This window comes from Oncorhynchus masou, chromosome 32, assembly GCF_036934945.1.
Source record: "Oncorhynchus masou masou isolate Uvic2021 chromosome 32, UVic_Omas_1.1, whole genome shotgun sequence".
NCBI classification, from domain to species: Eukaryota; Metazoa; Chordata; class Actinopteri; order Salmoniformes; family Salmonidae; genus Oncorhynchus; species Oncorhynchus masou.
Genome location: NC_088243.1, coordinates 1,808,193 through 1,823,281, shown reverse-complemented (window position 1 = coordinate 1,823,281; position 15,089 = coordinate 1,808,193).

Below are 15,089 nucleotides of genomic sequence, written 5' to 3'. Positions count from 1 at the left end.
CCCTGTCTCTATGGACACCTCCCTGTCCCCTAGATAACCCTGTCTCTATGGACACCTCCCTGTCCCCTAGATAACCCTGTCTCTATGGACACCTCCCTGTCCCCTAGATTACCCTGTCTCTATGGACACCTCCCTGTCCCCTAGATAACCCTGTCTCTATGGACACCTCCCTGTCCCCTAGATAACCTTGTCTCTATGGACACCTCTCTGTCCCCTAGGATGACCAGATAACCCTGTCTCTATGGACACCTCCCTGTCCCCTAGATAACCCTGTCTCTATGGACACCTCCCTGTCCCCTAGATAACCCTGTCTCTATGGACACCTCTCTGTCCCCTAGGATGACCAGATAACCCGGTCTCTATGGACACCTCCCTGTCCCCTAGATAACCCTGTCTCTATGTACACCTCCCTGTCCCCTAGATAACCCTGTCTCTATGGACACCTCTCTGTCCCCTAGGATGACCAGATAACCCTGTCTCTATGGACACCTCCCTGTCCCCTAGATAACCCTGTCTCTATGGACACCTCCCTGTCCCCTAGATAACCCTGTCTCTATGGACACCTCCCTGTCCCCTAGATAACCCTGTCTCTATGGACACCTCCCTGTCCCCTAGATAACCCTGTCTCTATGGACACCTCCCTGTCCCCTAGATAACCCTGTCTCTATGGACACCTCCCTGTCCCCTAGGATGACCAGATAACCCTGTCTCTATGGACACCTCCCTGTCCGCTAGACAACCCTGTCTCTATGGACACCTCCCTGTCCCCTAGATAACCCTGTCTCTATGGACACCTCCCTGTCCCCTAGATAACCCTGTCTCTATGGACACCTCCCTGTCCCCTAGATTACCCTGTCTCTATGGACACCTCCCTGTCCCCTAGATAACCCTGTCTCTATGGACACCTCCCTGTCCCCTAGATAACCCTGTTTCTATGGACACCTCCCTGTCCTCTAGATAACCCTGTCTCTATGGACACCTCCCTGTCCGCTAGATAACCCTGTCTCTATGGACACCTCCCTGTCCCCTAGGATAACCAGATAACCCTGTCTCTATGGACACCTCCCTGTCCCCTAGATAACCCTGTCTCTATGGACACCTCCCTGTCCCCTAGGATGACCAGATAACCCTGTCTCTATGGACACCTCTCTGTCCCCTAGGATGACCAGATAACCCTGTCTCTATGGACACCTCCCTGTCCCCTAGATAACCCTGTCTCTATGGACACCTCTCTGTCCCCTAGGATGACCAGATAACCCTGTCTCTATGGACACCTCCCTGTCCCCTAGATAACCCTGTCTCTATGGACACCTCCCTGTCCCCTAGATAACCCTGTCTCTATGGACACCTCCCTGTCCCCTAGGATGACCAGATAACCCTGTCTCTATGGACACCTCCCTGTCCGCTAGACAACCCTGTCTCTATGGACACCTCCCTGTCCCCTAGATAACCCTGTCTCTATGGACACCTCCCTGTCCCCTAGATAACCCTGTCTCTATGGACACCTCCCTGTCCCCTAGGATGACCATATATGCAGTGTACACAGGTGATTAGCTCATGTATCCATCAACTTGTGATTCAGTATAAATCTAGTGCATAAAGGGCTTGGTGCTCCAGCAGTAGCAGGTCGATAATGAGGCGTTTCTTTTCCACTGTGGTTAAAGTCTGTCCTCTCATCATCTTTATTGGAAATAATGAGCTGTTCTCTTTGAATGCAAGTTTACAGAGCTTTGGCTGTGTTCAGGAGCTACAATCGGTTTGCATGTGTTACCCTATCCCCTATCCCCTATGTAGTGCACTACTTTTGAGCAGGGCCAATGGGGCTATATGTACTATGTAGGAAAGAGGGTGCCATTTGGTATGCAAACTTAGTATTTCCTTTCCTCCAACATCATTGATATGTTGGTTTGGATCTGTCAGCTATAATAACGTCGTTGATATGTTGGTTTGGATCTGTCAGCTATAATAACGTCTGTCAATTGTCCCTGCTAGATTGTGAATATGCTGAACAAAAAGATTTTACAGTGAAATCTACAACAAACGCTGCGTTGGTGCTTTTGTTTAATCACTTTGAGACAGACTCAGATTCTGTTACTGCTGACAGAATTACACCCATAATGGTGTGCATCCCAATAACACCCTATTCCCTACTCAAAAGTAGTGCACTTCATAGGGAATAGGGTGCCATTTGAGATGCATAAGGTATTCAGACCCTATTTCTTAGATTTACCTCTGAATATGTGTCCTTTAAAACCTCTAGTGACTCCCCATTCCGCGTGCGGGAGCGTAATCATAGACTGACACTAATTAGCATAACACAACATAACACAACACGACATAAATATTCCTATTCATGAAAATCACAAGTGAAATATATTGAGACACAGCTTCGCCTTTTGTTCATCACCCTGTCATCTCAGATTTTTAAAATATGCTTTACAGCCAAAGCTAGACAAGCATTTGTGTAAGTTTATCGATAGCCTAGCATAGCATTTTGTCCAGCTAGCAGCAGGTAACTTGGTCACGGAAATCAGAAAAGCAATCAAATTAAATTGATTACCTTTGATGAGCTTTGGATGTTTTCACTCACGAGACTCCCAGTTAGATAGCCAATGTTCCTTTTTTCCAAAAATATTATTTTTGTAGGCGAAATAGCTCCATTTGTTCTTCACGTTTGGCTGAGAAATCCCCCGAAATTGCAGTCACGAAAACACTGAAAAATATTCACAGAAACATGGCAAACGTTATTTAAAATCAATCCTCAAGGTGTTTTTCAAATATCTTTTCGATAATATATCCATCGGGACAATTAGTTTTTCAGTAGGACCGATTGGAATAATGGCTACCTCTGTATTTTACACGAGAATCACTCTGGGGGCCATCAGGTGACCACTTGCGCAATGTAGCCGCTTACGGGTATTCTTCAACATAAATGCGTAAAACTACGTCACAATGCTGTAGACACCTTGGGGGATACGTAGAAAGCGTAAGCTGGTTGATAGCACATTCACTGCTCAATAGGAACGCATCGGAACGCAGCGCTTTCAAAAGATGAGTCACTTCCGGATTGGATTTTTCTCAGGCTTTCGCCTGCAACATCAGTTCTGTTATACTCACAGACAATATCTTTACAGTTTTGGAAACTTTAGAGTGTTTTCTGTCCAAAGCTGTCAATTATATGCATATTCTAGCATCTTGTCCTGACAAAATATCCTGTTTATTTTTCCAAAAAATGAAAATACTGCCCCCTAGTCACAAAAGGTGATCAGAGGTCTTAATGACGTGGATCTGCCCTGAGCTTTAATGAGCAGTTGTCTTAATGACGTGGATCTGCCCCGAGGTTTAATGAGCAGTTGTCTTAATGACGTGGATCTGCCCCGAGGTTTAATGAGCAGTTGTCTTAATGACGTGGATCTGCCCCGAGGTTTAATGAGCAGTTGTCTTAATGACGTGGATCTGCCCCGAGGTTTAATGAGCAGTTGTCTTAATGACGTGGATCAGCCCCGAGGTTTAATGAGCAGTTGTCTTAATGACGTGGATCAACCATGAGCTTTAATGAGCAGTTGTCTTAATGACGTGGATCTGCCCCGAGGTTTAATGAGCAGTTGTCTTAATGACGTGGATCTGCCCCGAGGTTTAATGAGCAGTTGTCTTAATGACGTGGATCTGCCCCGAGGTTTAATGAGCAGTTGTCTTAATGACGTGGATCTGCCCCGAGGTTTAATGAGCAGTTGTCTTAATGACGTGGATCTGCCCCGAGGTTTAATGAGCAGTTGTCTTAATGACGTGGATCAGCCCCGAGGTTTAATGAGCAGTTGTCTTAATGACGTGGATCAGCCCCGAGGTTTAATGAGCAGTTGTCTTAATGACGTGGATCAGCCCCGAGGTTTAATGAGCAGTTGTCTTAATGACGTGGATCAGCCCCGAGGTTTAATGAGCAGTTGTCTTAATGACGTGGATCAGCCCCGAGGTTTAATGAGCAGTTGTCTTAATGACGTGGATCAGCCCCGAGGTTTAATGAGCAGTTGTCTTAATGACGTGGATCAGCCCCGAGGTTTAATGAGCAGTTGTCTTAATGACGTGGATCAGCCCCGAGGTTTAATGAGCAGTTGTCTTAATGACGTGGATCAGCCCCGAGGTTTAATGAGCAGTTGTCTTAATGACGTGGATCAGCCCCGAGGTTTAATGAGCAGTTGTCTTAATGACGTGGATCAGCCCCGAGGTTTAATGAGCAGTTGTCTTAATGACGTGGATCTGCCCCGAGGTTTAATGAGCAGTTGTCTTAATGACGTGGATCTGCCCCGAGGTTTAATGAGCAGTTGTCTTAATAACGTGGATCAGCCCTGAGCTTTAATGAGCAGTTGTCTTAATGACGTGGATCTGCCCCGAGGTTTAATGAGCAGTTGTCTTAATGACGTGGATCAGCCCCGAGGTTTAATGAGCAGTTGTCTTAATGACGTGGATCAGCCCTGAGCTTTAATGAGCAGTTGTCTTAATGACGTGGATCAGCCCTGAGGTTTAATGAGTAGTTGTCTTAATGACGTGGATCTGCCCCGAGGTTTAATGAGCAGTTGTCTTTATGACGTGGATCAGCCCTGAGCTTTAATGAGCAGTTGTCTTTATGACGTGGATCAGCCCTGAGCTTTAATGAGCAGTTCTCTTTATGACGTGGATCAGCCCTGAGCTTTACATTGAGATGTATACTATATAAAATCTGTCTCTGGATCTGCCCTGATCTTTACATTGAGATGTATACTATATAAAAGCTGTCTCTGGATCTGCCCTGAGCTTTACATTGAGATGTATACTATATAAAATCTGTCTCTGGATCTGCCCTGAGCTTTACATTGAGATGTATACTATATAAAATCTGTCTCTGGATCTGCCCTGAGCTTTACATTGAGATGTATACTATATAAAATCTGTCTCTGGATCTGCCCTGAGCTTTACATTGAGATGTATACTATATAAAATCTGTCTCTGGATCTGCCCTGAGCTTTACATTGAGATGTATACTATGTAAAATCTGTCTCTGGATCTGCCCTGAGCTTTACATTGAGATGTATACTATATAAAATCTGTCTCTGGATCTGCCCTGAGCTTTACATTGAGATGTATACTATATAAAATCTGTCTCTGGATCCGCCCTGCTCAAGGCTGAACCATAGATATATATACAGTACCAGTCAACAGTTTGGACCTACTCTGTTAAAGGGGTTTTCTTTATTTGTGCCTTTTTCTACATTGTGGAATAATAGTGAAGATCAACACTATGAAATTACACATATGGAATCATGTAGTAACTAAAAAAAAGTGTTAAACAAATCAAAATATATTTTATATTTGAGATTCTCCAAAGTAGCCACCCTTTGCCTTCATGACAGCTTTGCACATTCTTGGCATTCTCTCAACCATCTTCACCTGGAATGCTTTTCAAACAGTCTTTAAGGTTCCCACATATGCTGAGCACTTGTTGGTTTCTTTTCCTTCACTCTGCGGTCCAACTCCCAAACCATCTCAACTGGATTGAGGTCAAGTGATTGTGAAGGCCAGGTCATCTGATGCAGCACTCCATCACTCTCCTCCTTTGTCAAATAGCCCTTACACAGCCTGGAGGTGTGTTGGGTCATTGTCCTGTTGAAAAACAAATGATAGTGCCACTAAGCCCAAACCAGATGGGATGGTGTATCGCTGCAGAATGCTGTGGTAGCCATGCTGGTTAAGTGTGCCTTGAATTCTAAATAAATCACTGACATTGTTACCAGCAAAGCAACCCCAAACCATCACACCTCTTCCTCCATGCTTCACGGTGGGAACCACACATGCTGAGATCATCCGTTCACCTACTCTGCATCTGACAAAGACACGGCGGTTGGAACCAAAAAATCTCAAATTTGGACTCATCAGACCAAAGTCCAGACTGTCCACCGGTCTAATGTCCTACCCAACAGACCAAAGTACAGACCGGTCCAGACTGTCCACCGGACTGTCCACCTAGTGTCATGACTGTCCTGTGAGGATCCGGATGGGTCAGATCAGCTTGGTGGTGAATTACAGTAACCAGGCCTTCTCTCATCCACATAAGAGAGGAGGAGGGAGCTGCACCCGGGTTGAAAGCTCACACCCTGTCGTAAATTAAAGGAGAGGAGATCTAAGGTCTCCCTCTCCAGTATGAACCAAAGGAATGTTCTTTGTTAACATACTTTTCACGCCAAAACTCTTAACATGTGAATACTGGAACAATATTTCTAACATAAGAATGTGGTAAATGGTCAGAGGTTATCTAAAGAATACTAATTTCATATGGGTTGTTATTTTGTGATGTCATTAAAATGTTATAAAGGAAATACTGTAACTTGGAAAGTATATCTGTCAAGTTTCCATCCAATACATTGTACATTGTGCATATAACATGACAAATGATGAACATGTTTTTGTTAAGATAGGAGTGTGATTTTTGGAGTCATGGAATAATTTCCTATCTATAAACTTTGCACAGTGAGGTCAGAGAGCATGTCAGTCTGACGGAACTGTCCGTGTCTATGATTGATTAAATAAATTAATGAGCGGAAGATACACGTTTGAAATGGAACTTTGAACCTCAACACGAGGTGAAGAAAATAAACTCACCTTCCAGACCAGGAAAGACGGGGAGCTGTAGCCCATGTCTGAAATGGTTTGAACTCTAAATATCAGCACAAGGAAGAGGTGAGAAACTCTCTTCTCAGACAATCACTGGTACAGCTGATTAGCTACCCTAAGTCAAGTATCTAAAAAGCTAATTTAATTGGAAATACTGTACTACTCTCCTCAAATCACAGTCGTACGCTCATCACTCAATGGGAACCAACAAGGAATTGAAAAATGGTTGAGAGGGATGAGGCAAAAGGCATGGAAGTTAAGTCTGGCAGCCCGACTGATTGGCAAACATACTGCAAATTGAGAAAGCATATGACTAAACTGAATAAAAAATTAACTGTACTATGAAACTAAGATAAATTATGTAAATAATGGTAGTAAAAAGTTTGGGTAAAAGTTTAAATTACATTTTGGGGAGAAAAAACAACTCGGCTTCATTATTCATTGAATCAGATTCATTGAATTCATCACAAAGCCCACCGATATTGTCAACTACTTTAATGACTTTTTCATTGGCAATATAAGCAAAATTAGGGATGAAATGCCAGCAACAAACGCTGACAGTACACATCCAGGTATGTCGGACCAAATTATGAAAGACAAGAATTGTACTTATGAACTCCGTAAAGTGTGGAAGAAGTGACATTTTTTGTTATTTTCAACAATGACAAGCCACCAGAGTCTGACAATCTAGATGGAAAATGACTGAGGATAATAGTGGACGATATTTCCACTCCTATTTGCTACATCTTCAATTTAAGTCCACTAGAAAGTGTGTTCCCTCAGGCCTGGAGGGAAGCTAAAGTCATTCCGCTACCCAAGAATAGTAAGCCCCCTTTACTGGCTCAAATAGCCCACCAATCAGCCGGTTATCAGCCCTTAGTAAACTTCTGGAAAAAATGGTGTTTGACCAGATACAATGCTATTTTACAGTTAACAAATTGACAACAGACTTTCAGCACGCATATAGGAAGGACATTCAACAAGCACAGCACTTACACAAATGTCTGATGATTGGCTGAGAGGAATTGATGATAAAACGATTGTGGTCTTGTTAGACTTTTGACATTATTGATCCCAGTCTGCTGCTGGAAAAAAGTACACTGGTCAGAAGTTTGGGGTCACTTTGAAATGTCCTTGTTTTTGAAAGAAAAGCAATTTTTTTTGTCAATTAAAATAACATCAAATGGATCAGAAATACAGTGTCGACATTGTTAATGTAGTAAATGACTATTGTAGCTGGAAACAGCAGATTTTTTATGGAATATCTACATAGGCGTACAGAGGCCCATTATCAGCAACCATCACTCCTGTGTTTCAATGGCACGTTGTGTTAGCTAATCCAAGTTGATCATTTTAAAAGGCTAATTGATCATTAGAAAACCCTTTTGCAATTATGTTAGCACAGCTGAAAACTGTTGTCCTGATTAAAGAAGCAATAAAACTGGCCTTCTTTAGACTAGTTGAGTATCTGGAGCATCAGCATTTGTGGGTTTGATTACAGGCTCAAAATGGCCAGAAACAAAGACTTTCTTCTGAAACTCATCAACCTTTATTACTAGTGCTTCTGATCAATTTGATGTTATTCTAATGGACAAAAAATGGGCTTTTCTTTCAAAACCAAGGACATTTCTAAATGAGCCCAAACTTTTGAACGGTAGTGTATGCTTGTATGTAGACCCCAACCTGCGGTTTGTAAAATGAGATGTTTGACTTGGTACCGGTATTTATCCTCAATGTTGTTTGTTTTGAAATCTAAATCTTTTCTGAACTCCATTTTTGAAACTGTACTGTTGGTTAAGGGCTTGTAAGTAAGCATTTCACGGTAAGGTCTACTACACCTGTTGTATTCGGTGCATGTGACAAATAACATTTGATTTGATTTGCGTGGAACACAGTGTCGTGTCTTTGGCATCATTAAAAGTGAAGACTGTTATTTTATCAAATCAATTCTCTGTAATTGTTATTAAACTAATCATGTAAATGTAATTAACTAGGAAGTCGGGGCACCACGGAAAATCTTCAGATTATAAAGTCATAAATTCTTCCGATTTTTTAATATCTGATCAATTAGTCTATTATTAATTAGTCTTCTATGAATTAATTATTATTTACCTCACGTCAGTCTCATCTGACTTCGTAAATTGTTGGTTATCTGCACAAACCTTTACTATAAATGATCCAATACACAAATCAAATCAATCAAATCAAATGTATTTATAAAGCCCTTCGTACATCAGCTGATATCTCAAAGTGCTGTACAGAAACCCAGCCTAAAACCCCAAACAGCAAGCAATGCAGGTGTTGAAGCACGTTGGCTCGGAAAAACTCCCTAGAAAGGCCAAAACCAAGGAAGAAACCTAGAGAGGAACCAGGCAATGAGGGCTGGCCAGTCCACTTCTGGCTGTGCCGGGTGGAGATTATAACAGAACATGGCCAAGATGTTCAAATGTTCATAAATGACCAGCATGGTCAAATAATAGGTCTGGGACAGGTAGCACGTCCGGTGAACACGTCAGGATTCCATAGCCGCAGGCAGAACAGTTGAAACTGGAGCAGCAGCACGGCCAGGTGGACTGGGAAGAGCAAGGAGTCATCATGCCAGGTAGTCCTGAGGCATGGTCCTAGGGCTCAGGTCCTCTGACAGAGAGAGAATTACAGAGAGCATAATTAAATTCACACAGGACACCGGATAAGACAGGAGAAGTACTCCAGATATAACAAAGTGACCCGAGCCCCCAACACATAAACTACTGCAGCATAAATACTGGAGGCTGAGACAGGAGGGGTCAGGAGACACTGTGGCCCCATCCGATGACACCTCCGGTCAGGGCCAAACAGGAAGGATATAACGCCACCCACTTTGCCAAAGCACAGCCCCCACACCACTAGAGGGATATTGTCAACCACCAACTTACCATCCTGAGACAAGGCTGAGTATAGCCCACAAAGATCTCCGCCACGGCACAACCCAAGGGGGGGGGGGGCCAACCCAGACAGGAAGATCACATCAGTGACTCAACCCACTCAAGTGACGCACCCCTCCTAGGGACGGTATGAAAGAGCACCAGTAAGCCAGTGACTCTGTCATAGGGTTAGAGGCAGAGAATCCCAGTGGAAAGAGGGGAACCGGCCAGGCAGAGACAGCACGGGCGGTTTGTTGCTCCAGAGCCTTTCCGTTCACCTTCACACTCCTGGGCCAGACTACACTCAATCATATGACCCACTGAAGAGATGAGTCTTCAGTAAAGAGTTAAAGGTTGAGACCGAGTCTGCGTCTCTGACATGGGTAGGCAGAGCATTCCATATAAATGGAGCTCTATAGGAGAAAGCCCTGCCTCCAGCTGTTTGCTTAGAAATTATAGGGACAATTACGAGGCCTGCGTCTTGTGACCGTAGCGTATGTGTAGGTATGTACAGCAGGACCAAATCAGAGAGATAGGTAGGAGCAAGCCCATGTAATGCTTTGTAGGTTAGCAGTAAAACCTTGAAATCAGCCCTTGCCTTGACAGGAAGCCAGTGTAGAGAGGCTAGCACTGGAGTAATATGATCACATTTGTTGGTTCTAGTCTGGATTCTAGCAGCCGTATTTAGCACTAACTGTGCTTTATCCGGGTAGCCGGAAGGTAGAGCATTGCAGTAGTCTAACCTAGAAGTGACAAAAGCATGGATTAATTCATCTGCATAATTTTTGGACAGAAAGTTTCTGATTTTTGCAATGTTGCGTAGATGGAAAAAAGCTGTCCTTGAAACAGTCTTGATATGTTCTTCAAAAGAGAGATCGGGGTCCAGAGTAACGCCGAGGTCCTTCACAGTTTTATTTGAGACGACTGTACAACCATTAAGATTGATTGTCAGATTCAACAGAAGATCTCTTTGTTTCTTGGGATCTAGAACAAGCATCTCTGTTTTGTCCGAGTTTAAAAGTAGAATGTTTGCAGCCATCCACTTCCTTATGTCTGAAACACATGCTTCTAGCGAGGGCAATTTTGGGGCTTCACCATGTTTCATTGAAATGTACAGCTGTGTGTCATCTGCATAGCAGTGAAAGTTAACATTATGTTTTCGAATGACATCCCCAAGAGGTAAAATATATAGTGAAAACAATAGTGGTCCTAAAACGGAACCTTGAGGAACACTGACATTTACAGTTGATTTGTCAGAGGACAAACCATTCACAGAGACAAGCTGATATCTTTCCGACAGATAATATCTAAACCAGTCCAGAACTTGTCCGTGTAGACCAATTTGGGTTTCCAATCTCTCCAAAAGAATGTGGAAGCAGCACTAAGGTCTAGGAGCACGAGGACAGATGCAGAGCCTCGGTCTGATGCCATTAAAAGGTAATTTACCACCTTCACAAGTGCAGTCTCAGTGCTATGATGGGGTCTAAAACCAGACTGAAGCATTTCGTATACATTGTCTTCAGGAAGGCAGTGAGTTACTGCGCAACAGCCTTTTCTAATTTTTTTGAGAGGAATGGAAGATTCGATATAGACCGATTAGTTTTTTATATTTTCTGGGTCAAGGTTTTTTTTTTCAAGAGAGGCTTTATTACTGCCACTTTTAGTGAGTTTGGTACACATCCGGTGGATAGAGAGCCGTTTATTATGTTCAACATAGGACGGCCAAGCACAGGAAGCAGCTCTTTCAGTATTTTAGTTGGAATAGGGTCCAGTATGCAGCTTGGAGGTTTAGAGGACATGATTAATTTCATCATTGTGTCAAGAGATATAGTACTAAAACACTTGAGAGTCTCTCTTGATCCTCGGTCCTGGCAGAGTTGTGCAGACTTAGGACAACTGAGCTTTGGAGGAATTACGTAGATTTAAAGAGGAGTCCGTAATTTGCTTTCTAATAATCAAGATCTTTTCCTCAAAGAAGTTCATGAATTTATTACTGCTGAAGTGAAGCCATCCTCTCTTGGGGAATGCTGCTTTTTAGTTAGCTTTGCGACAGTATCAAAAAGGAATTTCGGATTATTTTCCTCATTTAAGTTGGAAAAATAGGATGATCGAGCAGCAGTAAGGGCTCTTCGATTCTGTATGGTACTGTCTTTCCAAGCTAGTCAGAAGACTTCCAGTTTGGTGTAGCAGCAGTAAGGGCTCTTCAATACTGCATGGTACTGTCTTTCCAAGCTAGTCAGAAGACTTCCAGTTTGGTGTCGCAGCAGTGAGGGCTCTTCGATACTGTATGGTACTGTCTTTCCAAGCTAGTAGGAAGACTTCCAGTTTGGTGTAGCAGCAGTAAGGGCTCTTCGATACTGTATGGTACTGTCTTTCCAAGCTAGTAGGAAGACTTCCAGTTTTGGGGAGCAGCAGTAAGGGCTCTTCAATACTGCACGGTACTGTCTTTCCAAGCTAGTCGGAAGACTTTCAGTTTGGTGTGGCGCCATTTCCGTTCCAATTTTCTGGAAGCTTGCTTCAGAGCTCGGGTATTTTCTGTATACCAGGGAGCTAGTTTCTTATTAGAAATGTTTTTAGTTTTTAGGGGTGCAACTGCATCTAGGGTATTGCGCAAGGTTAAATTGAGTTCCTCAGTTAGGTGGTTTACTGATTTTTGTCCTCTGACGTCCTTGGGTAGACAGAGGGAGTCTGGAAGGGCATCAAGGAATCTTTGTGTCAATTTATAGCACGACTTTTGATGCTCCTTGGTTGGGGTCTGACCAGATTATTTGTAAACGTAATAAAATGGTGGTCCGATAGTCCAGGATTATGAGGAAAAACATTAAGATCCACAACATTCATTCCATGGGACAAAACTAGGTCCAGAGTATGACTGTGACAGTGAGTGGGTCCAGAGACATGTTGGACAAAACCCACTGAGTCGATGATGGCTCCGAAAGCCTTTTGGAGTGGGTCTGTGGACTTTTCCATGTGAATATTAAAGTCACCAAAAATTAGAATATTAGAATATTATCTGCTATGACTACAAGGTCCGATGGGAACTCAAGGAACTCAATGAGGAACGCTGTATATGGCCCAGGAGGTCAAATTTGCTATCGTAAATGTTAGCAACACCTCCGCCTTTGCGGGATGCACGGGGGATATGGTCACTAGTGTAGCCAGGAGTTGAGGCCTCATTTAACACAGTAAATTCATCAGGCTTAAGCCATGTTTCAGTCAGGCCAATCACATCAAGATTATGATCAGTGATTAGTTCATTGACTATAATTGCCTTTGTGGTAAGGGATCTAACATTAAGTAGCCCTATTTTGAGATGTGAGGTTTCACGATCTCTTTCAATAATGACAGGAATGGAGGAGGTCTTTATCCTAGTGAGATTGCTAAGGCGAACACCGCCATGTTTAGTTTTGCCCAACCCGAGTCGAGGCACAGACACGGTCTCAATGGGGATAGCTGTGCTGACTACACTGACTGTGCTAGTGGCAGACTCCACTAAGCTGGCAGACTGGCTAACAGCCTGCTGCCTGGCCTGCACCCTATCCTATTGTGGAGCTAGAGGAGTTAGAGCCCTGTCTATGTTGGTAGATAAGATGAGAGCACCCCTCCAGCTAGGATGGAGTCCGTCACTCCTCAGCAGGCCAGGCTTAGTCCTGTTTGTGGGGGAGTCCCAGAAAGAGGGCCAATTATCTACAATTTCTATCTTTTGGGAGGGGCAGAAAACAGTGATTGACCAGCGATTGAGTTGTGACACCAATTGTCTTAATAATTTATTTACTGACTAACTGAATAATCACAGAAATGCATAAACAAACAAACAGTATATATTGGTTACTAACAATGATAGGGAAGATTCCTAGTGGTCTAAGCCGATATGACGGCTTGGTGGACAAAGGGAAGTGGGTGTGGCCTGAGAAAGAGCGGGAAAGACAAGAGGGATCACTACACACATAAGTACTATAATTATATTCATTGAAATGCTAATCCTTTGCACATGAACTCTCACTCATTTGGGATTAATTTCAATCAATATATACAGTTGAGGTCGGAAGTCTAAACTTGTTTTTCAACCACTCTACAAATTTCTTGTTAACAAACTATAGTTTTGTCAGGTCAGTTAGGACATCTACTTTGTGTATGACACAAGTAATTTTTCCAACAATTGTTTACAGACAGATTATTTCACTTATAATTCACTGTATCACAATTCCAGTGGGTCAGAAGTGTACATACACTAAGTTGACTGGGCCTTTAAACAGCTTGGAAAATTCCAGAAAATGATGCCATGGCTTTAGAAGCTTCTGATTGGCTAATTGACATCATTTGAGTCAATTGGAGGTGTACCTGTGGATGTATTTCATGGCCTACCTTCAAACTCAGTGCCTCTGCTTGACATCATGGGAAAATCAAAATAAAAGATACCTCAGTAAAACAATTGTAGACCTCCACAAGTCTGGTTCATCCTCGGGATCAATTTCCAAAAGCCTGAAGGTACCACATTCATCTGTACAAACAATAGTACGCAAATATAAACACCATGGGACCATGCAGCTGTCCTACCGCTCAGGAAGGAGAAGCTTTCTGTCTCCTAGAGATGAACGTACTTTGGTGTGAAAAGTGCAAATCAACTCCAGAACAACAGCTAACAGCTAACCTTGTGAAGATGCTGGAGGAAACAGGTCCAAAAGTATCTATATACACAGTAAAACGAGTCCTATATCGATATAACCTGAAAGGCCGCTCAGCAAGGCAGAAGCCACTGCTCCACACTGCCATAAAAAAAGTCAGACTAGCAGCAGAACAGTTAGCAGCAGAACAGTTAACAGCAGAACAGTTAGCAGCAGAACAGTTAACAGGACAGTTGGCAGCAGAACAATTAGCAGCAGAACAGTTAGCAGCAGAACAGTTAACAGGACAGTTGGCAGCAGAACAGTTAGCAGCAGAACAGTTAGCAGCAGAACAGTTAGCAGCAGAACAATTAGCAGCAGAACAGTTAGCAGCAGAACAGTTAGCAGCAGAACAGTTGGCAGCAGAACAGTTAGCAGCAGAACAGTTAGCAGCAGAACAATTAGCAGCAGGACATTTAGCAGCAGAACAGTTGGCAGCAGAACAGTTGGCAGCAGAACAGTTGGCAGCAGAACAGTTGGCAGCAGAACAGTTGGCAGCAGAACAGTTGGCAGCAGAACAGTTAGCAGCAGAACAGTTGTTAGCAGGACAGTTAGCAGGACAGTTAGCAGGACATTTAGCAGCAGAACAGATAGCAGCAGAACAATTAGCAGTAGAACAGTTGGCAGCAGAACAATTAACAGCAGAACAGTTGTTAGCAGGACAGTTAGCAGGACATTTAGCAGCAGAACAGTTGGCAGCAGAACAGTTGGCAGCAGAACAGTTGGCAGCAGAACAGTTGGCAGCAGAACAGGTAGCAGCAGAACAATTAGCAGCAGAACAGTTAGCAGCAGAACAGTTGGCAGCAGAACAGTTGGCAGCAGAACAGTTGGCAGCAGAACAGTTGGCAGCAGAACAGTTAGCAGGACATTTAGCAGCAGA